Genomic DNA, 24,428 nt, shown 5'->3' with positions numbered 1-24,428 from the left:
TTATATAAAAAAAAAAAATAAAATATATATATATATATATATATATATATATATATATATATATATATATATATATATATATATATATATTTTTTTTTTTTTTTTTTTTTTTTTTCTGACTAAGTCTTCTAAATTGAACAATTTCAGAATGATTTACAGACGTGTGTGTTGTAGGTTCAGTTCCAATATGTTCTGCAGTATTGTTTACAGTTGTGCACAACTCTACCCAAAGGGAGTTGATGTTTGTTTTAAATAAGGGTGTGTTTATTCTTTTTCACAATGCTGTGAATAAATTAGAATTGCAACTGGCATCTGCAGTAAAAATGTGAAACATACATATTCAGTGTCTTGTACTTAGATACCGCAGTAAATGCAGTCATGTCTAACTTTGCTGTAGTTTTCAAATGACTGTGCAAATAGTATGAAGTGATGTCTTGAGCATTTTCAGGAAGTGTCACCAACATCTGACTTTTTTGCATTGAAAAAATGTCCAGAGTAAACTGTCATAATGAAAACATGACAAAGCCATTTGACTATCTTGTTCATAAACAATGGTGTCCGGACTTTTCATCTTGATGATACTGACACTTTGATTGACATGAATACTTTCTTTTGAGGAATGAACTATCCATTTTGAGCATGCATGTGACGCGCTTTTGCAGGTTATCAGCTAGGTTTTGCAGTTTGTACAAATTTTTTTGAGAAATGCATTAACTGTTGTGCAGAAATGCACTGGTGTTGTGAGAAACGCACCAAAGCCACTGAGAAAAACTGTAAAAAAAATGTATAGAGTGAACTGTCATAATGAAAACATGACTAAGCCATTTGATCTTGTTCATACACAATGGTGCCAGGACTTGTCATCTTGGTGACACTGACACTTTCATTGACATGAATACATGAACACCAAAGCCACTGAGAAAAACTGTAATAGAGTTAATGAATATGTCATCAAATGATTTTTGTAAACATACCTGACAAGATTTTTTGGTATGTGATCTATAGTTTTACTAAGTGACAAGACTTTGTCATAGGAAACTGAGTTTGCTGATTTGCAAAAGGTAGATCTGGAAGTTCAGTACAGGTAAATGGGTAATGCATTTTCCTACTTTTTCTACACTATATTATACTGATTACATTGTATTTTTTTTAAACATTCAAACTGATATTTTGAGCCAATGAAATGCATCAAAATCATATTTTGAGCTAGTTTTATCTCTCTCAGAAGGCTTCTTGATATCATTAACAAAGCTTGTTCTCTAAATGTGTAAGTGTGTATGTGCATGTTTTATGTGTGTGGATGCATATGCATGTGTGTGTGCGCATGTGTGTGTGAGAGAGAGTGCGTATTTCTTGTTCTGAGGAATTTTTTTCATGCAATATTTTACCCACAAACAAATCAGTCTCATCTCTCCTGCATTAAAGCTGTTGCTATGTTTAGCCCGAAACTGGCCTTTAGCAAAAAAACTCCATGGGTGACTAGCATCTAGACTAAATCCTGCCATCTCCAAATAAAGAGAGATGACAGGAAGAGGTATGAAGTAACAGGATTATATGACATGTTTGGATCATAATGCTGGATTTATCTAACATTTATTTGCTTATCTTAATCACTCTTTCTAGCTCTCCACAAATTTTGTTTGAGAGTGTATTTATTTTAGTTAGTATTTTGGATAACAATTAGGAAAAATCTTTATCCTTCCTGTTTTAATTCTACTCCTGGTTTGCTTACATGCTAAATACATCATATAACTTCATCAAAAAGGTCCGCTGATCTGGTTTTATCTCCTTATTCTATAGTTGTCTGTCTGAAACATTGTTTTTATAACACTTCTTATGATATTTTGTCTCTTCATAATGCATCTATATAAGTCACTTTAGATAAAACTGTATGAAATGTTACATTTTTCAGAAAAATCTTGATGTGTACCATATTTTTCACCATCTGCGTTTGGCTACTAACTGCTGTGCTTCTGTACTGTTACTCTTTATGGCTTTTTGTATATCTCATTACACGTTTAGTTACATCAGACAAACAAGTCAATCTTCCGGACAAGTTGTGGTTATGTTGGTTTGGCTATTCTGTGCAATCCGTGATTCAAAGGGTCTTGAGCCACTCATCTGTCTGCTCAACTCGTTTCTGAATATTTTTCAAGACATTACATAATTACTCACCTAGTAGAGGCTAAGGAACTGATTCTAGACTAAATCCTGCCAGAGATTTAATTCCCAGCTAAGTCCTAATACCCAGTTAAGAGTCAGAGTATGCAGTAAAACCCATCCTAGCCCAGTTTTGTCTTAAAACACCTAAATGCCATGTCATGCTGACTGTGTGAATGGGGCAGTATAGATTTGTTTAATAATACATATGTGATGTTGGAGCAGTATGATTGAGTTAAACCATTTCAGCAGAGGAAAACCCACCCAGCTTCATGTTTGGAGGTAATAATGATGAGTGAATGTTTTTGTGTGTGAATGTGTGTATGTTTGTATATGTGGTCAGATGAGGGAACAAAAATAAGGGGACACACCTTAGCTTTCTGTGCCGACTTATTCCACACTTTGGGAGGCACACAAACATGAGCTTAGCTTAGATTAATATTGAGATGTATGCATAAAAACCAACCCACCCACTCTCTCACACACACACACACACACACACACACACACACACACACACACACACACACACACACACACCCTATTGCGTTAATGTGTGTGTTTTTGCCTCTCACCTCAAACAGCCTTAGTGCTAATGGTTTTGTTGATTAAACCATTTCGTCTCAATCTGATGTAGGAAGAGCAGTCTTTGGAGCATATAGTCTTTGATTAATCCCACTACACACTCACAATCATGCACAGCACTCTGGATCACACACAAACACACATGCACCTTCATTAATGAACATTAGTTTTGGGCTGTGTTTCGCTGTGGTTATCTAAGCGAGATGCTATCGGCCGTCTCTGAATGCCAGTAAACTCACACACTTGGAGTTCACACTGCTCTCTGCAGACCCCGCATTCTCAAACAACGCCCCCACAACACACTGCTGATCACTCACACATATATACACACTCACACTCTTGGTCCTCCAGCTTTGATAGCTGCCAGATGTTGAGAGTCGAGTTGCTGTGCTCTGCATATCTGTCCTAGCTGTGTTTCTCTACAGATATAGTGCACACGCATCAGTTCTATGTCGTTAGTGTGCTTTATGACACTGTGTGTGTGTGTGTGTGTGTGTGTGTGTGTGTGTGTTTGTTCATTCATGACCTATCAAGTAGATAAACAGACAGAATGTAAGACAGATAAACAGATGGAAATCTAGACAGATGCATAGACTGATAGTAAGACAGTTAAAGTACAGACATACAGGTATTTAGACACAAATATAGAAAGTCTGTCAGACAGACAGACATAAAGATATTTATATAGACAGACAACTGGCTAAACCGGCAGATGGAAATCTATATAGACAGATAAATAGATAGATACTTGGACAGTCAGATATAGAAAGACAGACAAACAACTTTACAGACAGACAGGCAAATAGATGGATAAGACAGTCAGGCAGACAGAAATAAATATATCAAGACAGACAGACATAATTAATTTAAGACAGACAAACAGACAAACAACTGGATAGTAAGACATGCAGATTGATAGTTAGACAGATTCAGTACAGACAGATTGATAATAAACAAGAATATTGAAACAGATACAGATAGATATATAGATGGACGGACGGACGGACAGACAGACAGACAGACAGACAGACAGACAGACAGACAGACAGACAGACAGACAGACAGACAGACAGACAGACAGATAGATAGATAGATAGATAGATAGATAGATAGATAGATAGATAGATAGATAGATAGATTGACAGATAGATTGACAGATAGATTGACAGATAGACAGACAGACAGACAGACAGATAGACAGATAGATAGATAGATAGATAGATAGATAGATAGATAGATAGATAGATAGATAGATAGATAGATAGATTGACAGATAGATTGATAGATTGACAGATAGACAGACAGACAGATAGATAGATAGATAGATAGATAGATAGATAGATAGATAGATAGATAGATAGATAGATAGATAGATAGATAGATAGATAGATAGATAGATAGATAGATAGATAGATAGATAGATAGATAGATAGATAGATAGATAGATAGATAGATAGGGCAGGTTCTCTCAAAGAAGCTAAGATCTACTTTACATGAGATTCGTCTATTGAGTGTATTGTGAACAGATTTTTGTCATTAACTCAAAGATCCAGCTGGGGAAGTTTGAACATGATTATTTTTCCATATAACCACAAAACTCTGGAGACTAAGATTATATCTTTGAATGTTGATAAATAGGTCCAAATTGAATCCTGCCAATGTCATATACTCATAAAGATACACAATCCCTGCTGGTCATCCATAACTGTTCAGTCACACCATCCGCTTACAGCTACATCAGATTTATATGTTTTTAAAGAGATTTAAACTTCAAGCTGAAGCACTCTCATATATGCTGAGTAGAGTTATGGTATAAACACAAAACTGAAGGAAGAAAAGTAAAAGAAGTGAACTCTCAAAAAGAATTTAGCTTTTTTGTTCGTCTACTTCTTTAAAATAAACTGAAACAACACATCTTTTTTAAAGTTTTGTAGGGAAAACTTAATTGTTTTATGTTCAGTCCTCTTAAATTTGTTGAGTTAACTTCTTTTTGCTGATTAAATAAATGAATTGTGCGGAACCCTGGCATTTGCATTTGAACAGGACATTCTTTCTGTTTACCCCCATTTTTCTTTTATCCCCACTGCTGTTTTGCATTCATACATACTAAGCAAAATGCAGAGATGTTTGCACATGATGTGTTTATCTCCTTATTGAAGAATTGAGGACGAAACTATACAGAGCCAAGAGAATGTGTCTAATACACCTGTCCTTCACCACACCTCTCTTTAGCATCTCACAAATACTCATTCATCAGCAGTGGAGGCGGAAAGAGGAAATGATGTCATAAAGACGTCATGGAGTTAGTGTACAGAATGTTTCTCGCTCTCAACATTCCTGTTAGTCACTCATGAGCTGCCAGTGCTGCTATGTCAGTGACATGTTACTCCACCCTCAGCTGGTTTTGATCTTCTGATAGTACTGCTGTTGCTGCATTTTTATTGGCCATCCAGGTTTATTTTAGAATATGATTTCTATTATTAGGTCCCAGCATTTCAAGAAAATAAAGAAGGTGAATGTGAATGACATGAGAGCTCAGACTCTGACCTTCTGAAGAATGACAGAGACACAATGGGTTGTTTCCTTTAAGTATGATCTAATAAAATGATTGCCATTCTGAATCTGTTTTTTCGATGTCACTGTGTTCCAGATAGAATCAGATGTTTGATTAATAAAAGTCCATTTATGCCTAAGAAAAAAAATACATGTGTGCAAGTGCAGTTATGTTAATGTACTGTAATTGTATAAATGTTTTTTACTAATTTAAAATAGGCATCCATTGTGATTTTATGTAAATATAATCCATTTTAAAAATAATAAATAATAAAGAACTTAAAACATTCCTTTATAAACTTAACATATTTCATTCTTTATTACCTCATATTATTAAGTTATAATAATGGGCAGTACAAGAAGTTTGCTAGCATTAGTGGGATGGACATATTCTTTGTCTTAATTTGTGGTTCATTTCCTGTGCTGTTGATTTGCTGTTGTGTAGTCCTCGATCTTATACAGTACATGAAATCTGTTGTGATTGCTCTGTGTGAACACTGCCTTCTCAACCTTGAATCACATGAAGCTAGTGGATCTGCGAAAAAAGATGTTGGTTTGTTTACAAATAATCAGTTTGAATGGGAATATGAATGCAACATAGACAAAAGACATCTAAACAAGCCAAACACAGAACAAAATATAACAAAATGTGCCCCTAAAAGGACAGAATTCTCAAACATTTCTGTTATTTTATTCTTATCATAGTTGTTATGTTGCCCATTACAGTATAATAGTGGCATTGAAAATGACTGTCCTTGCAGAAGAGTTTGTGTATGTGTGACAGATGAACAAATTCTGCCATTGTTTTCTCTTTTACACATTTTACAAGCTTTTGAAAATATGCTGTCTTTGTAAATGAAATCTCAACTCATACAAATTCCATTATATGTTGGCACAACAACCATGTTTAGCCCAGTACACAGTATTGTTTTAGATGATCAGTATGTTGTAGCACAAAATATACTGCTTATAAAGGACAACCAAATTACAAGGGTGAACATATCCTTATTTTTTCTTATGTGATAAAACATTGAATGCAATTGTCTTGTGTCTCTCCCTACTTCTTCACCACTTCCTTCTTATCTTGACAATTTTCTTTGTAGATGTTTATGCATTCGGTGTCCAACCATTGTTTAAAGGAGGACCCTATGTCTGGCGATACGGCAACAGTCCTCAACCTGTCATTTACATACATACACACACACAAAACACATGTATGCATGTGTGGACATGAGCATGCTCATATATTTGCGCATTCAGACAACCTGTCTCTGACACAAAAAACACAAATTCCTGTAATGCTTAAGCCACAACCTGTCATCATCAGTCCACAAACTGCCTCAGTTACAACACTGTTCTCTTTTTGCCTCTTTAGCTTATTCTATCTTTGTGTTTTACGCTGTAAAAACTCTATAGCACTGGATTTAGCTGCAGATATAATGGGACTCAGGCTTATATATAGTGCAGATCTGCATACTCTAATTATTGTTTCATTTGTCAAAGAAACTTTGAGTTCTTTTGGAAATGAGTATTTTGCTTGGATGTGACTACCATGTCAAGGTCTGTCAGCTTGTGTAATGATGTATGTGTGTGTATTTTCATGGTGCGCTCCTGAGAAGCTTGATTTCGATGTGTGGAGATGCTTGGTACTTGATGATGTTGACTCAGTGTTAGTGATGAAGGACTATAGGCAGCGATGGTGTGAGAGAGACACGCTATAACTGGAAAAAGTGTCAGGGAGAGAGAGAGGGAAAAAAAGAATTTGAGGTTTTTTGGTTTTAAGGTTTATGAATATAATCACCCCCGTAGACACAAAGAAGAGCTTTTGGGGTTCTGTGATTTTATGGACCGCTAGAAGAGAAACATTCAGCAGGAAGAAAAACCGCAATGGCTAAATAATAACACAGCACGGGGGACCACTTTCCCCTGAGAGCATCCGCAACACTCTCTCTCCCGCTTTCCTTCTCACTCTCGCTCTCTCTCTCTGTTGCCCATGTGTAATTTACAGTATAAACATTGTGTGTCTGCGCTCATTCTCTGTGGCCCTCTGGTGCCGGTCTGACTAACACAATCTCCCATTCTCCCTCCCTTCCTCTCCATTCAGCCCTATTTACAGTGCTCACAGCCTCCACAACCAGCGCTGACCAATCAGCGGTCACTTTGGTGCCATTTAGATATTATTCTGTCCAATTAGATGTGTGGTAAAGCTAAAGATAGATCCTGTTGAATAGACCTGGTGCCTGTCTTGATGGCCATTTATGCCAAGCCTGCCACGTTAAAAAAAACCTCAGTGACCTCTCGGCAAGACGGAGCCCTTATGTGCTGGTGATTTAACTCGTTCATTGTTAAAACCTCTCAATCGAATAATTACTACAGAATAGTATACTATAGAATTTGTAAAGTTCTTTCATTTGGATTTTGCCTAAAGTTGATCTAAAATAGAGGAGAAAACCAACATCACAATCAGTTAAGTTAAGTGGTGATAAGATTCATTCCTTATATATATATATTTTTTTTTTCAATTTACACACTTAAACCTAAACATTCCAAATGGTGTTTTTGTAGGTATTTCATAGAATCATTTTTGGTTCCGCAAAGATCCTTTCACTGAACAGTTCTTAATTGACTTTATTCTTCACGTATGAGCGGATGCAGCCATTTGAATGTTTTTAGCTCAAGGCTTCAGGTCACTTTCACTTTTATTCATTTTTTTAGACGTTCTATTGCTTGATGTTGCAAAATCATGTTTTTATTCATTTATTAATTTTCGTTCAACTTACTCCCTTTATTCATCAAGGTCTGCCACAGCGGAACAAACCACCAACTTATCCAGCATATGTTTTACACAGAGGACTGACTGTTCTCTGCCATTTATTATTCCTAGTCTTTTTTCCCATGGGCAACTGAATCTGAAGTTCTTAAACAATCACAAAAGTGAGCGCACTTTCAGCATTGTAGAATTAGAGAACATACAATAGAACCTTTTTTTTTTTCAATGCAAAGAACATTTGACAACATTTTTTCCACTGTAAAGAACCTTTTATTGAAATGTAAAAAATCTATAAATGTAATATTTCTACATGGACCTTTGATGCCAATAAAAAATTTGAAGGAAAGTTCCCTGATTCAAGTCCCAGCTGAGCACAGAGGCCTTTCTGTGTGTAGTTTGCATGTTGTCTGTATGCTGGCATACGTTTGCTTTCGTTGTCGTAGTTTGGTTTGAAATGCTGGGATAGGCTCCAGAATCCCAGCGATTCTACATAGCATAGGAAAACAATTTCAGTTTCTTTGCTTTCGTTCCGAGGAAAAAAGATTTGACAGTCTAATAGTGGGATATTTTGTCACATCGTATGGGGTAAGTGGTTATAAAAGAAAACCTGCTGTTTATTAATTATGTTTCAAGACAGTTACATTTATTTGAATTATAAAATACTCATCTACAGCACAAAGCCATCTACTAGAATGCTTCAAACATTTATGTATTATTTTATTATAAACATGTATTATTTACAGCTAAATCAAAAATATTTAATAAACAATCATAAAACTGCGAAAACTTAAATGATAACAAATAGAAATAACTAATCATTGGTTTAGCCAACATGAATATTAATGAATAAATTCCAAAAAGTCTAAATGGATTAACTTTGTTAATACACATGGCAAACAATAAAAGACACAATCTGTTTTTTTTTTTTTTATCACTAGAGGACACATACTTACAACAAACAAATGCATATTTTACCTTACCTTATCCTACAAGACTCCTACAGAAATCATGTTCATGGATAAACATTAAATTATTGTTTATATATAAGTAAATTATATTTTAAGTTTATATTAAGTATTATCATGGTAGTATGAAGCAAAATAAGGTTGAAAGCCATCAAAGCAAACTAGACTTCTAAAATAAATTAGCTGATGTGAGATGAGCGCAACTGGGCACAAAAGCAACAGAGCTTATATTGTGCCACAGTCAATCACTTTCTGTTCTTCCACTCGTGATCACTTTTTTATCATTCATTAATTTTTTTTTTCGGCTTAGTGCCTTTAGTAATCTGGGGTCGCCACAGCGGAATGAATTGCCAGCATATGTTTTACACAGCGGATGCCCTTCTAGCTGCAACCCATCACTGGGAATTACTATTTATATTTTAAGGTTTGATTATAATGCTGCTCTGAGCAGTCTAAGAAAATGTACAACATATTAAAGCGTATTTAGTGTTTCCCTGTTTTCTTTAAAACCAAGCCAGAAATCAAGGATGTGTGACATCATTAGCATGACAACACAGCTTATAGTTGATTATTTCTCTGGAACATTCTTTGAAACATTCAGTCATAGGAAAGTCTATAGGAAAAACAAATCTGTAATCTTTAGTCAAATGTGCTTCTTCTCCTTTGGAATGGCCGTCTATGGCTTTATGGCCTTTTACATGTCCTCTATTTTTTCACATTCAGTATTCTGTTTCACTCAGAAATACGTCACTATACCGAAGTCAGTTGCACCTTCATATTCACGCCAACTCTAATGCATCCTATTGCAGTTTTAACAGACATTTAGAAACATTTGCTATTTTTTTTAATTATTTTGTACTTTCACTGAAACACATAAAACCCCAAATCCTGCTGGAGTCTGTAACAGTCTTGTGGTGTACATGAGGACAGGATCACTATGGCCTGAATGTGGGGTATGTGTGTTTTAAGCCGTTTGTCCACTGCTAGGATTAGATTGTAGGGTACATATTAGATGCTATTATTGTGTTAATGCCAGTGATTTAGCCTCTGATAGCGCCTATAAATGAATGACGTTTCCTTGTGTAGGTGTGAATGACATTTGCCAGTGTGTGCTGGAATGCTTGAATAACTAATCTGATTAGAGAAAGGTGGGATGTGAGAGGTGTATGCTGGGAGTTCTAGCCTATCTTCTAAACTCTACATGAACTTATATTGCTCGCATGTGCACAAACTCCTGCCAAAAAAACATCCCGGAGGATGATGGGACACTCAGGTTGAACCAGAGCTGACATCACTAGCACGTTCTGTGTCATAGCGCCACATGATGCATTCCTGTAACCTTATAGCCTTTAATCAAGAGAGCCTGTTATACAAGACCTCTGTATATCCGATATACGAGAGAAGGCCTGTTTAGCGTGGAGGGAGAGGAAATTGCTTGCAAACGTTTGGAAAAAATGTGGATTATATCACTGTAATTGTTGCTAATTGGAACTGTTGAGCCAAATCTTTTGAGAACATTAACAAATAAAGAAACAAAGAAACACATGCTTTCTGACCAAAGCCGCAGGGTTCAGGACCTTAAAACCGCTGCCATTTATTGATGTATATTTGCTCGAGAAAAGATGCAAAGATGTGACAAAAGGGTGAGATGCCAACAATACACATAGTTTGTGTAATTACAGGTCTGAAAGTGTGCTCGTATAAAAGCACACCTGTGTTTGTGATGTGCGTGTGTGCACACATTTGTTCTCACAGATCTGTATATGAAAGATGTTTTTGCCTCACTCCTCAGAGCCTTTCTGTTAGAAATGATTTACAGTTTCTCTCCACAGACCAGCAGATATGAGAGATGATCTCATATGATAACGCCCACAGGTTTATGATTTAGGATCGCACTCGTCTGCATGAATATGCAAGCGAGAGGAGGTTGAGTCCTCTGGATGCAGGACACTCAGGTCATTTTATACTACCTAACCTTTTGCACATTGCATGTGTGTATGTGTGTGTGTGTGTGTGCATGCGTGTCTGTCATACAATATATATTTCAGAGCAAGAGCTAAAGAATGTCTTTATTTGGTTACTGCTGCAGGCACACGTGGCAAGATGCCAGGTATACATAACACTGTTGATGCCATAGAGAGGCACAGTATTTTATATACATCTCAGATTTAATTAAAGAAAAGAGATTACTCTTGTCCCCCTCCCCCAAATGTAAAGATTTATGATATTTCAGTAGTGGGTGCATGTTTGATCAAGCATTGCTGTTTCTTTTATGCTATAATTCCAGTATTTGTATCTTATGCCATACACACACAACAGTGACAGGGTTCAATGCTAGAGATTTTTTTCTTGGTTCAGTTTTTTACTTGCCCAGCCAAAATTTTCACTGGCACCACCAAAAAAAAGAAATTAATAGCTATTTCTTTAAAATATATACTTTCTCCAAACATATACTTTTTTATTCATTATAGCCAAGGCTTAAATTAAATGGAGAAATAACAGATGAAGCGAGACTGCTGTCAGATCATGAAGCAGATTAATGTTGATCTTACTTTCGAGGTGTCAGTGCAGAAATGAACAAAACAATATGCCTAATACAACATATTATAAGATTAAAATATGAAAAAAAAATCATCAGATGATAATTTACCAGTGTTCCTAATGGATAAACAGCACTCAGTAATATTTCAGCATGCTTTCACTTTCATAAATAACATAAAACATTCGTTTATCGGATGACATCCCATTCCACTCATCATTCTCTCTTCAAATTGCCATATATATGACTATTACACAACCATAGTACGCTGTGATATATCCTGGTTCGTCAGCCCGTTGGGTCATTTTGCTTTTTCACTACAATCAATCAGCTCCAGAGTTTGTTTCAATCGAGCCAAGACCACCCCATTCAGGCAATCTCGGGCCAATTGATTTGATGTGGATCCAAGCGTGATTGTGGTATTCACATATGCCAAACAAACCATGCTAACTGGACAAACGAGACAGCTTCCAAAACAAACGTCTAGGTGTGAAAGCACCCTATTTGTGAGCAACTGACAAACAGTCACAGCCAAACTAAACTTTAGTGACAAGGCAGCACTGGCCCGATTAAGCCACTGACTATCCTGTCTACGGTCCCGAGCATCTCACATGCTGGTCCCGGGCCATCAGGCAGTCCTTATTGTCAAGCCCTGAGTGATGTACTAAAATGTTATGTCTCATGTATAGTACACAACAGTGAGTAAATGATCATATACAGATCCACAAATAATACGGCTAATAAACTACGTTGGTTTTTATTACTATTATACCAGACTAGTAGTTCATCGTGCAACTGGAAAACTGTATCTTCACGCATGGGTGTTAGTCGTTCATTGTTGTTTTGGTTGTTAAACTTTTAATGAACATGCCTTGAACCTTTAATGCCAAACCAAGAACTTTGAAACTGTTATGGAAATTTAGTGTTTTCAGACCCCCAATACACTGTTGTCATGTAAATAAAACGCTCAAAAAGGTAAAAGTTTTCAATTGACATTAATGCATTTTGGAAGACGGTTTTATCCGAAGCCACTTACATTTCGTTGAAAGTAGGCATGTCAATTTCCACAAATTTTCATGATCTATCATCATTTAAATGAACGATCAATTAACCAATTAATCATTAACCATGATAAGATTTGTCTGCTTCAGTGTCACATTGTCACAGACAAGGATTTTTTCTTTACATTAAATAAAAAGCTGAGTGTAAAAAGAAGCATAATTGTTTATTTAATATAATTTAATTATTGAATGTAATGACTAATATACAATAGCACCATCTCAAAACCGTTGAATGTGAGCGTTTGTGTGAGGTGATGGATTTAAGATCAAAATTGCACTTTCATGCAACTTCGATTGCTCATTTTCAAACTGGATAGGCTCAAACGTCACCCAAATCCGCTGCTTCAATCTAATCACCCTCCTGCATATAACTGTCTTTCATAAAGATATAATTTGATCGTCACATTAATTCCTATTGTATTTCCTTGTTTTAAGCATGACTTTGAAATGATCTAATTCAGTTACAATCATGCTAATTTATAAATGCTGAAGTCTGTTATAGTTAAATGAATTCGGAATTATTACTCACTGAGAAAGTAAGAGCATTAAGACATAAAAGGCATAAATGACTAGCCTAATGTATATCGTGATATACCAGTACGCCTTGTTTGTTTTTCATCTGAAGTGCCTGGCTCCACATTCTGAGCCTCAATGTCTCCGTTCAAAGAGTGTCTGGTAATTTGGATCTATTTATTTGAGTTACATGATGGATGTGTGTGTGTATCTTGTGTAACTCTGTTCCTGTTTCAGATCTCCTATTTTCCGCTGTCTGGGACACTCCGTTGAGAGGCAGACTGTATTTACAAGCAACATGGCAAGGAAGGGTCTTATTATGCCGTCAGAGGTCTTGTGTTTCAGGAGGGCCACTAAAGGGCATGATAGTGGTAGCCAAGCTGCTGTCACTAAGATAGAGAACTACAGCATAGGAACTCTTTGCTGCAAGATGGCTGATAGCTAAAAGTTTGATCATTTGGTTTGACAACTTCTACTTAGTGGCGAACCACAAATCCTGAGGCCCCCCACAAAGCATGAGACAGGGCCCTGCCCTCGAATACTAGCGCCTATCGATGATGGAGGTGGACGGACGGTGATGTTATTTCGGGAAATTTAGCTTATGTATAGCTTACTTCATTTATCCTGCTTTATGCTGAAAGATTTTGCTGAAAGATTTCTGTCATTTATGAAGTATACAGTTAGTCTGGCAGGCTGCACAAGTCTACAACTAGCTATTAACTCTGGAGATTTAATGTTTTAAACAGTGTGAAGCACAATCTGAAAAAAATGCAGATTGGAAAATGGCATCTTTATTGTTCAAATGAAAGCACACACACTCTCAGAAAAAAAGGTACAATGAGGGTACAATTTTGTTCCTAGAGGGAACAAAATATAAAATTGTACCTTTAAAGGTCCCATATTGGTCCTTAGGGTACAATTTTGTACCCAAATGGGCTATAAAGGTACAAATGTCCAGATTTAGGTTTGAAAGGTACATTTTTGTACCTTTTATAGCACATTTGGATACAAAATTGTACCGTAAAGGACCAATTTGGCACCTTTAAAGGTACAATTATATATTTTGTTTCCCTATAGGAACAAAATTGTACCCTCAGCTCATGATAAGATCAAGACACTATATAACACTAATTTAAATGCATTAATACTAAACATTAATACTAAAATACATAATTTAAAAATATAATAAATAAATAAATTGATTAAATTAAATATTTTAATAATTATTTTTTTTCATGTATTTAAATTACATTTTTTCTCAAAAATGTTAATAATTTAATTTATAATTAAATGTAATTTTAATCATTAAAAACGTAAATACTGGTCTTTGCTTACTGTTTAAGTCCCTATAGTATATATGGGATGTAGAATAAGAACCATGCAGAGGGACAGCATCTTCATACAGGTGGTGATGTTGCTGTCTCTTTAAGAATTTGGCTTGTTGAGACGTTATAGTAGTGTTTGTTACTGAGGCGGTCGGTAGAGTATGCTGGCTGTTTACACAGAACTTCGCACGCTTTTCAAAGAAAAGTCTATTTTGGAGTCCACACTTTCAGGTAAGAATGTATTAAAGATATATTTTCAGTCTAATTTTTACATGTGAAGCCGTGTTCTGTTGATTTTGTCTGACTCTCTGGTCTCGGCTTTCCCCCGCTTTGTGCTCCGGGCTGGCTGGTGTAACGTTACGTTGGCCTGCATGATGGAGTTTGCTAAGATGTCTGCAGCTTATTAAAGAAGTTAATACAACGTGATATCGAAGTCACCGAGGGACATAACGTTATAGAAGGTATATACGTTATGTTACGATATGTTACGTTACGTTACTGCTTTATTAATAAGTGTTGCCACGGCGGAATATAATCGCAACCCAAAGAGCAAAATACACTTGGGCCAGTTGCGGCTAGATTCTCGCCTGCCCGAGTCCGTCTGCTGTATCGTTACTCGGGTCAGATGCGGCAGCAGAAGCGAGCCGACGCTGCCGTAACCGTGCACCGGAATCGGGCCGTGAGTAATGTGCGGTGTGGCCCGGAGCTCGCGCGACTAAAGTCTTCATATACCTTGATATAAAACCTTTTGTTATTAATACTGGAATTTGTAATTATCGATAATGTTTTATATTTTGAGGCCATTTTCTAGCCACGGATGACCGCGGAAATGTAATTTTAGACGGTTATATAAGTTACACCGCCATTTTGTGAAGAAAAATCACAATTTTGTCACCGGCAAAGCGACTGATTATGTAAACGTGGCTAGTTACAAACGTGGCGTGTATATGCTTGTACATATCTTCGTTTCAGTGTCTAAGTTACATTAATGTTGAGGAGTGTCCACAAACTCTCATGTCCAGAATTGTTGGTGCTTTACTATCGTTTAACGTTATACTTATATATAAATAAAATACTATAAATAAATAGTTATTGCTTTATCTTATTGCTTTCCTGAAGTTTATGAAGTTTCCAATTGTATTTCAGGACAAGATTGAACAACATAATGCAGCCTAACAGCATCAGAGCAATGAAGGCATGTCATATAAAAGCATGGCTCAGTTACAAGATGTAAGTATGTCTCATTTTCTATACCATGGTTTTAATGGCTTACATACTATTTTAAATTTGTAGGTTTTTACTTACAAACAACAATTAATGTACACCCACGTGTTTAAAATTATTTTCTAGGTTTTCATCGAAAGATGAGAGATCAACTTAAGAATGCTATGGACCTGACTTTAAGGTACTCTTTCTAAACTTTCTCCACTTGATTAATATTATTCAATTCTAGCTTTGTATGGATTCCTTCATATTTGTTTCATCTTATGTTCCAGGAATTGATTTTACAGCAGCACTTCTCATGTTGCCAGCCTTGTTAAGCGAGACACTTCAACATTTCGTTGTGCTCCGGTGCGTATGTTGTTTTCTGTTTAGTATATGCTGTGATAAATGCATTTTATAATGCTTGATATTCTTTATATTAGGATGATGCAGTGGGTAGTGCTGTCACCTTACAGCAAGAAGGTCGCTGGTTCGAGCCTCGGCTGGATCAGTTGGCATTTGTGTGAGGAGTTTGCATATTCTTCCAGTGTTCGTGAAGGTTTCCTCCAAGTGCTCCGGTTTCCCCACAAGTCCAAAGACATGCGCTATAGCTGAATTTGGTAAGCTTATTTGTCTGTAGTGTATAAATGTGTGTGTGAATAAGTGTGTCTGAATGTTTCTTAATACTGGGTTGCAGCTGGAAGGGCATCTGCTGCATAAAACATGCTGGATAAGTTGGTGGTTCATTCCACTGTGGCGACCCCAGATTAATAAAGGGACTTAGCCGAAAAGAAATTGAATGAATGAATGAAATTTATATTAGTCTTTTAATCTGTGATACTTTTTTTTCTTAAATCAGTGAATATTAATTATTTTACTTTCTATGCATGTTGATTTTCTCTTCATCAGTGATAGAGTGACTGATATTAATGTAATTATTGCTTTGTCATTTACAGTGAACCATCTTCACCACATCCAACAGTTCAAGTACAGGAGGAGGCCACCGACTGGACAACTGTGTTAACAAGACGAGTCACAGCAGTCTTCAGAGTTGATGGGATTGCGATTGGCCGGCCTAATGATGTGGACGAATATACATTTTTGACATATCCATCTTATTAGAAGATCACCTTGATGTTTCTGCAGTGGAATGTTTTGAATGAACGGTGGACGGTGACAAGCCTCGATCTACTCCAGTTACCAGAGTGATCAACCTTGTTTTTTGTTTCTCTACATGATCTTGGTATAATCACAATCAAGTTAATCCAGCACAGACACTGCTATCATTCATGCATAAAGCAAATTTTTAAATAACTTGTGGTCCTAATGACTATCAAACAACATTTTCCAGATATGAGTGCTTTACATGTCATGTTTATCAAAAGCATAAACACATATTGTGTTACAACAAATTACAACTCCACTTTAGGATGATGAGGAGTAATCTACTGGTGTTGAGGAAGAGGCTACTGATGTATTTGGTTTTCTGCACTGTTGAAGCAATTTATAGAGAAACATTGCCTTCATTCTGAAATTCAGAGAAAATTTTGATGACAAATTATTTATTATGACCGATTGTTCTGACTAAAGACAAATACTTTGGACTTTATAAAGTGAAGTACTTGATGTAGCCTGTGTAATGTGTTTATAAATCTTAAACAGTATTCTTGTGGTCTTTGTATTAAGGGTAGATTATATACTGTACAGTGAGTGAACAATTTTTATTTGTTTTCTAAATTGTTCTTTTTACTGTTTTACATGTCTGCTTTATATTTACTGTGTAATTTTATTTCTTGACACATTCAGTTGTGAGTTGTAATGAAATATTTCTATATTAATAAATAAAAATGGACATCTGCGAACCAAAATATTTTATTTATTTATTTGTGCATGCAGTCACCAAAGGATCAAAATGCCTGGGTCAGTACCCTGAAAATGCTATATAATATAAAAAGGTACATTTTTGTACCTTCGGTGGGGGTACAAAATTGTCCCTTAAAGGGTACAAATGTAGAAGGTACAATTTTGTACCTTTAAATAGAGGTACAAATTTGTACCCTTAAGGGTACCACCCCAGTGACGGGCCATTTGTACCCTAAAAGGTACAATTTTGTACCTTTTTTTCTGAGAGTGCAGACAGACACAGCAGTTCATTTTCATAATAATCAACACAAAATACCAGGAGCAGCACAAATAAAAACATGATTTGGTTTGATATTGCATCAGTCTGGATAATGTCTGCTGGCATTACAAATAAATGTGAACACCAGTGGATCATTTTTGCTCCTCCTAACATACTCTGTTTTCTGTAGCGTGCCCTTTTTTGCATCAAATATTTCTGCATGTCATGGTTTTTGGATGTTTAATAATGTTACAAATACCAACAAAATGAATATAGCAGACCTTAGTAAATCAGGACTATTGATTTAAGTAAATGAAATTTCACAAACTAATTTTAAGAGGAGCATGTGATATGATTGATTGCGGCTGGTCCATCATCTGTAATCATCAGTAAACCAATCAGATTATTCCAAACTCACTGTAAATAGCCCGTCTAGCCTTACTCTCTTATCTTTGTTTTTTTGAAGAATTCCCCCATCCACCTCATCTCCCCCTTTTCCTCCTTTACCAGGGGGAGCTCTCGAGAACTACCTTGTCTTGTACCCCCTTACATGCTCATTGACCAGGCGGGAGCCTAAGCTCAGGTTTTTTTTTCTGTGACAGCCTGCCAAATCTGCTATTAATATCAAGCAATATCCAAGTGTGAACTCTTGAAACTCTTTTAAAAATCGTAATTGCATGTCTTTAGTAAATATTAACTGTTTTCAAAGGTGTAAATCTAGCTCTTGCTTATAACAAGAATTGATTAAAGTGATTACTAGTAACTAGAATACATTTTTGACGTTGAAATGTTTGAAGTGTTTTATTGACATTTTATTCAGAGTGAAACAATAAATTGGTCATGAAAATTAACAGGTAATGATCTGCCAGTACTATTTCTGTTGTTTTATGAAGTTATTTCTATGTCTATATTATTAATTATAGGATATATTCTTTCAGACTCATGAAATGTCAATAAATGTCACTTTGTTAAACTGTAGCACTGCATTTTTACCATCAAAAGTCAATGGAGCAGAACTCCCATAAGGCAATTTAAATAATTTAAGGGATACATTTGTGTATACCAATGTATAATTTCATTAAAGGTATAGTTCACTTGAATTGCTTTCTTCTGTTAAACACTAAATAATTTATTATAACCATTTACGTCCATAGTATTTGTTTTATTTGGTTACAGTTTTCTAACATTTTTTTAAATAATCTTATTTGTTCAACAGAAAAAGGAAACTGGTAAAGATTTGGAACCACTTGAGGGTGAGATTTACATTTTTTGGGTGAACTATCCTTTTAAGAACAGTCATGGAAGCCTCCAATTGCAAAGTTCTTTAAAATGGCGGAAAATGCTTTTGAAATCATCTCCACTCTAAAAGCTAACACTTTGCTGGATTAGTGGGTTACGCCTGTTGGTTTCTGTTGGAGCTTGTTTTTGAGGACTAAACATGCTAAATCTGTATTTGTCGGGTCGTAGAATGTCTGAAAAGTGACATGCTATAATCTAGTGATTGTCCATGTTTGTCTGTGCATTATGAATCATTTTGAGTAAAAAGTTCTTCTATGCACATCTCTGTGAAAAAAACAACAACTTTATTTTAATTAAGAATTTCCTGCTCTTTTGAGACATTAGAGGTAATTCTTCTGAGATACATTGCTTGAAAATCTTCACAAATCTTGTGTAATCTTACACGCTTTACATAATAAGTTTGAGGAAGCATGTCTAAGATCATTTGTTACATACATACAGAATCTTAAAAGATATCCATTAGATGTATGGATGTGATTTTACTCTAGGGATGAAGTTGGCTAGTTGATTAATCAGTCTTAATAAATCCCTGTGTAATTAAGGAGTTTCAGTCTCACCTTGTGCCCGACAGATGTGTTTCTGGGACATTTATACAAGACACATTCTTAGACCAGGAACTGGTATTTGCACAGCTAATGGCACTGATAAACTATTTTCAATTTCATAAGGTTCCTCTTACAGCATCAATGTTGTAATGTAAATAAAATATAATCAGTTAAATAGACTTAATCATTTATTTAGTTGTTTAAGCATAAAATGAGATGAATGACTGTTAAAATTTAAGCGCCATCAGGAGCAGCAGGCGAGGGCAGAAATTACAAAATTGAAATTACTGTGGTAAAATAAATGTCCATATTTCAAAGACATGGTGCAGAACAAGTGCTTTTTGTCTGGTGTGCAACCCACTTTATATAGTATCTCAGTCAGGCAGTGAAGATCACTGATCTTTAAAGAAATCAGGATCTTAAACTCTGTGTATGTTTTGTAATGGTATGACAGTTCGCCTGAAACTTATGAGTTGGCTAACTGAAATTAAAAGTCTATGTACATATACCACATTTAAGAGGGCTTTTTTTAAAAAAAAAAAACAACAATTTTTAATTAAGCACACACATACACAGTGCTATATTAGTGACAAAGTGGTGCCAAAATGACTGGCAGCGTGTATCTAGAAGTAAACAGAAATTTAAGATCAGTATAAATTTATAAAGTGTATATGTATAAAGTATAATGTATTTATCATTTATAAATGTATTAAGTATATATGTTTAAAATATATTACTTTATAAATGTATAAAGTATATATACTTAAAGTATAATATTTCCATCAATTTGATTAAAATACAATTTTACAAGGTTACCCTTCTACTATTAAATGATTTAGAATATAATTAATCTCTGTGATGGCAAAGGTGGAATCAGTGTCACATGATCTATCAGAAATCATTCTTACATGTTGATTTGCTCCTCAAGAAACATTTTTTTATTAGCAGTCTTGACAATGGTTATGGAAATAGTGAATATACATACATACATATATATATACATATATACTGTATATATATATATATATATATTTTTTTTTTTTTTTTTTTTCAGATTTCTAATTATTTTTGTGAAACAATTTGTCATTGGACGAAAATTTTAAAATGTTCAAAAATGTCTCTTTCAAAATGTCTCTTTCTAAAACTTTATTTTATAAAGTAATTTTATTATTTTTTTTCATTGATATTTTTTCCTGGACAACCCCCACTTTTAGCAGTGCAGGCCATGTTCAGTGTTTACCTGTCTCTAGGATGTGCTGGCATGCTTTCATGCAGGTGTTTGGGTGAAGGTGAGCCGGAGTCACAGTGTCCATTGTGTGAGTTCAACCCAGCATATAGACACTTTCTTACTGCTCCAGGATCTTTCAAACAAACTTTTAATACCCAATACTGGACCGCCTTCAGAGCAAACACCGCTAATGATGAACAAACTCAACATAAGTTCCTATGACCACCCAAACCATTGGCTGCCACTCTGAAGATCACAATGCTTAGTGCAGACAATACTTTTCGCATGCAACTATTATTCATATCACGTTCTTACTCTCTCATGCATGTTCTCGCAATGTTTTTGTCTTTTCTTCTGCTCCTTCTCCTTTCCGTAAATGCTGCTACGCTGTGCAGTGCAAAGTTCACAGATAAGGCAGTGTGTGCCTTAAGGGTCATATTGACCTCACCTGCACACAAGGTCATCTTTAGCTGAACTGCTATCAGACTCCTCAACCATTCAGCCCCAACCCATGATTCCTCTTTTTCCTGTTCAAGCTGTCCAGTCATTACATAAGTGCATAAAGACGCTATTCAGTCCAAGAACACACTGCTTATTTCTGTGTGTTTCAAACTTAGTTTATATAACAATAGAAGCAGCCCAAAAAAGGGGGCTTGAAACAACGAGGTCCAAAGTCCAAACATTAATCCCGAGTTGCAAATATCAAAACAGACTTTAAAACCTTTGTTTGCGAGGACAATTCTCCTACGGCCAAGTTGCTTGATCAGTGCTGGCTAAGGCTTATAGTCCTCTGTTCTCATAGCGATTATGCTCCAAGTAGACTTTCGCACAGCTCAGGTTGTAGACGCGAGCCAGGCGAGGCCCTCAGCGGAGCCGGAATGAACACAACTAAATAAAAAGGCCAGAATATGAGACTCTCTCGTGAGGCAGTCCATTTTTCAATGTGATTTCACATGGAGCCTGGTTAGCTTTCAGAGTAACGCTCTACTTTGTCACTGCCATCACAGCTAAGATGCTATAATTTTTTGTATCTTAAAAATAAGGATTATATAAAATCCAACCTTTGGAATAATTCTTATTTTTTGATGATATAGAAAGGCATCATTTAGTTAATCAATATAGTTATTGATTAATATAGTCATTTAGTTAATATAATATAGTTAACATTGGGAAATACAAATTAAAAGAACAATTTTCAATATTAATATTATTAAATGAGATATCTGATTTAATGAGAATCTTTTAGTGGTCAATTATTATTGAATATAACAATAATAATAATAGTACTGATGATAATAATAATAATAATAATGATGATAATAATGATGATGATGATAATATTAATCATAATAATAATGATGATGATGATGATAATAATAATAGTATTAATAATTATAATAATAATAATAGTAATGATGATAATAATAATAATAATAATAACAATAATAATGATAATAATAATAATGATGGTGATGATGATGATAATAATAATAATTATATAATTGTTTCTATTTTTTGCAGATTAATTTTGTGGAAACAGAAATACATTTGTTAAGATCACTTATTGATCAATTTATAAATGTGTTAAGCATGAAAACATCAATCTAACAATCTTCAGTTTTAACACACATGTATGTTACATAATCACTCACACAAAAAAAATGAAAAAACATAATTAAATTTGTTCTCTGTATAATCAATAACATTTACTGGTTCGGGTGATGTATTCTTACTCTTTTTAAATTACAATTTTATTTGGGTCGTTATATTTGCATTACTTTTGACTGTCAATATCATGAATTTAAATGGGATTATTGTTGTAAATGAGATTATTGTTGTTTTCACAACAGAATGTAGTGCATTCATTATTATTCATAAGGTCTCCTAAACTTGAGTAATTAAAAAAAATATTAAATAGTTATTTATTAAAATTGTTTTTTATTATTTTAAAGTTTAGATTAAATAGTTATTAAATCTCATGGTGAATAAGTCAATATTTTAGTCAAAGTGTTTGACTGACTAAAAAGTTATTTAAAAAAATATGAAAACAGCAATGACTGCCAAAGTGTTTTAAATATTCAACATATATGCCGTATATGTGTATTTACATGCAATAAAGAAATGTTTATTCTTTAGCTGTAGATTTCATCATCTTTGCTCATGCACATGAGGGAGTTTTTGGTTTTATCTACTGAAGGCAAATCTGCTCAGTATATGTTGTTGGACTGTATGCATGTGTGAATGACTATAGGAGAACATGCCTATAGAAGTGTGACTTTTTGTGTGCACTTTACAAACTTGTCAACCTCAGAGAGGACCAAGAGAGCTCATGTTTTCAATCATTAACACAAGAAGCATAATACATAGTGTTTGAATCTAACCAAGAAAAATAGAATGTGTTTGTCCTTCTGCTGTCGAGTGGGAGTTTATCCTTAGCAGTCGTGGTCAATGTCCACTCAGCAAGCATGGAAAGAAAGCGGAGGAATTCTGCTGCATTCTAGTACAATAGGACACACATACACACGTGCACACACATGTTGGTATTAGTGGTTTACGGGGACACTCCTTAGGCGTAATGTATTTTATACAGTTAAATTGTCTTATTACATGGCTTTACCCCAAAATCAAACCCTCACAGGAAAATGTGGCAAAATCTGAATGTGAAAAGTTCCCTGTTAAGTATGATTTTAAGTTTTTTGTAAGTATGAGGACACAAGGCATGTCCGCGTAAACCACCTTAATAGAGTACAACTAGGTAATTTCTGTCTTTGTAAATCAACAAAACTATTACACACAATCACATGTATGTACTGTACATGCACATGCACACGCAACTCATTTATTCATTCATTCATTTTCCTTCGGCTTAGTCTCTAATTCAGAGGTTCACCGCAGCAAACTGAATCGCCAGCTATTCCAGAATATGTTTTATGCAGCAAATGCAGCTGCCACACAGTATTGGGAAACGCCCATACACACTCAATTAGCCTCATACACTACGGACAATTTAGTCAATTAATTTAGACAATTAAGTTCACTTATAGAACATGTCTTTGGACTGTGGAAACCGGAGCACCCGGAGGAAACTAAGAACATGCATACTATACACCGAAATGCCAGCTGACCCAGTCAGGACTCGAACCAGTGATTGAACCAGAACCAGAGCCACCGTGACACTGCACTAAACTCAACACTTTAAAATTAAAATCTGGTGTGGTTCCTAGTTCCCTTGCGGTTGCATATTTTTTATGCTAAAAGAACAAGAACATCACAATTTTTTTATATATCCATAGGCAAATGTATTATTTTTAAAAAAATAAATTACAAGCAATTTTTTATTTATTTTAATAATTTTTTTGTAGTTTTAGCCATTTTCATTTAGATAGTTTTTTTAATAAATAAAGATGTTTATTTAACTGTCAAATACAGATACCCACATGCACTAATATTACTATCAATTAAAGTACTGACAATCTTTGTTTATTTTTTTATTTATTTGCTTTTTTTTTTGCTTTCTGTGAAGTTCTGTTTTGTGCTTTTTTGTTTGTTTGTTTGTTTGT

The 24,428-nt window shown here is 35.0% G+C and overlaps 2 long non-coding RNA genes across 3 annotated transcripts in view; both read left to right on the top strand.

Moving 5' to 3' along the window:
* The window catches only part of LOC141375405 (uncharacterized), an 86,866-nt gene that overhangs the window by 47,597 nt on the left and 14,841 nt on the right, over positions 1–24,428 (top strand). The window lies entirely within an intron of this gene.
* Positions 14,598–17,814, top strand: LOC137496184 (uncharacterized). Of its 2 annotated transcripts, XR_015495970.1 has the most exons (7): positions 14,598–14,702; positions 14,852–14,932; positions 15,618–15,701; positions 15,822–15,876; positions 15,968–16,043; positions 16,118–16,294; positions 16,631–17,814. It is a non-coding gene; the product is annotated as an uncharacterized LOC137496184 (long non-coding RNA). The 2 variants fall into 2 exon arrangements; XR_015495969.1 differs by lacking the exon at positions 14,598–14,702 and having other exon boundaries at positions 14,776–14,932.

Source organism: Danio rerio, chromosome 7, assembly GCF_052040795.2.
Source record: "Danio rerio strain M-AB ecotype USA chromosome 7, GRCz13ab, whole genome shotgun sequence".
Lineage (NCBI taxonomy): Eukaryota > Metazoa > Chordata > Actinopteri > Cypriniformes > Danionidae > Danio > Danio rerio.
This window is presented reverse-complemented; position numbering and strand designations above follow the sequence as displayed.